This window comes from Peromyscus californicus, unplaced genomic scaffold (genome assembly GCF_007827085.1).
Source record: "Peromyscus californicus insignis strain IS unplaced genomic scaffold, ASM782708v3 Scaffold_22__1_contigs__length_63687245, whole genome shotgun sequence".
In the NCBI taxonomy this organism is placed as follows: Eukaryota; Metazoa; Chordata; class Mammalia; order Rodentia; family Cricetidae; genus Peromyscus; species Peromyscus californicus.
In genome coordinates this window covers 24777132-24779976 of record NW_026294525.1, presented here as the reverse complement: position 1 = coordinate 24779976, position 2845 = coordinate 24777132, and positions in this window count along the sequence as shown.

Sequence of the window (2845 nt, the reverse complement as noted above, 5' to 3'; positions counted from 1 at the left end):
TCCTAGGTTGTGTTTCTTTTCAAATATTTGCTCAAAATGATCTTAAAGATTTTGAGCTTTTAATAGGTACTTTTGGATCAGAAAATAATAAAAGATCTGTGTGCATGGCCACCATAGCCCTAATCTTTATAACCAAGACTCTTCAGAAAGAACAGTACTGTCAGAAATGATGTCTTTGAAAGGCATTACCAGGACTGTAGTCTGGAAAACAGGGACTTCTGGTCAACCTAATTATGTGGAGAGGGCAATTAAAAATGAAATGTTAACTGAAGCTATTAGAACTGAAGTGCTAGGGTTCAGTTTGGCAAATGGCAATATTTATTTGACAAATCTGATGAATAAATATGAAGCCAGCCTCCTATATTAATGTGGAAGGTGAATAATTTGATTGGAGTTATTAAGACCATTAAAACTGATTGCTTTAAGATTTGTTGTTATTCTGTTAGATTAAAAGATAAATCAATGTCAGCTTGCTTCTGGGCCCTCCCAACTAAATCAATCAATGACTGAGTGTCTGCCTTCTGTTTCTAGTCATTTTGATTTCATTTTCACAGGCTGATTTTTGTGTCCTTGAAGGTACTATTAGCTGAATTTCTGTAGAACGTGTGCCAATGTCACGTCTCCCATTATAGCTCTTGAAAATTTTCATTCAAAATCAGTTTATTGCTTTACAGGGTAGAGCTGAGACCTTGCACATCTTGAAGCCACTTAGAAGAAATGTGTGAGTGATTCATAGAACAAGTAAACAAACCATGATTTTTCCCAAACTGATTAGCAGCACTGTTCCCCAGAAGGTGGGTGACTATAGATTCACTCACATCAAATACTGTTATGGGTGTTTACAGCCTACAACACAAATATGTGGTATGAAGCATAATAGGTTCAAAATAAAATTTGAATCAAATCAATATGTGTTATTACTTTGAGAAAAATGCCCACTCAAATCACTTCTCTAGAGCCCTGACTGCTTTCTGAAAAAAGAAAGGAAGACAGAAAGAAGTCTGCATATGAAGCTTAAAGGCACACCAAATTTTTCACATTTAGATTCATTAATAAAGCATCAATAATCTTTAATCATAAATAGTCTTTTACATTATAATTAATACCCTCATTAAAATGATGTAGAATTCAATTACTTTAAAGGAAAGTTTTTTATTAGTAGTAGATAATGATGAATACAGATATTGGAAATTTGTACTTGATAAAATTTTTTCTTTGTATTTTCTTTCTTTCCTGCAACTCAGAACATTGTGTGCACAGAGGAGCTTCAAAACCAATTGGAAATAGAACCTAAATCCTTGGGCCACTTTTACCGTCATAGGGAACATTTGGTAGAGTATAAAATTACAGCTCTTTTTCATTTCTACACCAGGCTCTTTCAAATCAAGAAAGATAAGTTTAAAATGATGGGGTTGTTATAGTTTTTAAAGTAAAATGTATGCCAAGATTCTCATCCCAGTAATAAAAGCCATCCATGTGGATGGGAACCTCACGAACCCCAAATAACAGGTATTTATTGCCAATGCGATGGCTGCTGTTGATACTTAAGTTCTTTGGGGGAAGAGGTCATCTTTGTGACTTGGTTCTCTATGTTAATCGGTAGAACTGATAAATGTTTTCAGATACAGTATAAATACATAAAGTGTTACTGTTATCTTTAAATCAAGACAGTATTGTTATAGCTATATAGTTTTGTTTGTGTACTTTTGGTTAAATTACAGAATTATGGGAAGTTCCTCTTCTCAAAGAAATTCTTCAGAAAACCATCCCAAACTTGTTCTTCCCTACCTCTTCCCCAGACAATATTTAACTGACCACAACATTGTGCTCTTGGGGACACTGAATAAATATTTCTGGTCAACAGTCACACACCAAGTATTTCAGTCAAGCTATTTCTCTTCCAGCGTCACTCCCCGTTCATGATCCTTTAACATGGAGTTAATTTGGATTTTGTTTCAGCAGTTCTTTATAACATGTATCTTGACCTACTTACATGTGAACATGCATACGAAAAGGTTGGAAATGTGTGGAGAATTATCCCCAGAAAAACAATGAAGAGGAACAGAGAATCAGTTTCTATTTTGTCCCTACAATTCTTGGAGCACTTGTCTCTGTTTCTTCAAGAAGCTGCCATTTCTTCACTGCCCAGGCTCATGCCTATAACAACAAGGAATGTAGGAAAGAGTATATTGCAATTTTTTTAACTGATGCTTTGTATTTCAAACGAAGCCACGGAATTTGAAACTCTGAAACAAAGGATGCTGTTTACCATGCTTATGTATGGTCCCCAAATGAAAACAGCACTGTCTTCAAAGATAACAAACACAGTCAGGCAAATAGACAACGTGACCTTTGAAAAAGCCTCCGTTAATGTGATCATATTTTATTAAAACCCTTCACAATGACCACCTGAAATAAGAAAGCAAAGGTCAGACAAAGGCCGCACTTTAAATTTTCATTTTTAACCTAAGGCTATTAAAGGAAAAATGAAATTTAGACAATGATCCAATTTTCTTTCAGTATCCATATGCGAGTACGATTCATCTTTTCTAATAAGTCCTTAGCGTTTGCCTGAATGAGTAAAGGAGCGGGATGCTGGAGATTCTTGCCAAGTACCAAGGATCAGATATGGAAGAGAACACAGGGATGCTCCTACAGGGGGAAAAAAAAAAGGTTTCACCGCCTCAGTGGTATTGTTACCAATCTACTTTCTTTGTTTTCAGTATCCCAAAATGAGAAGTCATGGAAGGAGGCATGATCTCTCTCTTTCAAGAAAAATATACCCAGTTCATCTTAGGAGCTCATACAATTGAGTGCATAGTCTTAGCATCAAAGCAATTGTGAG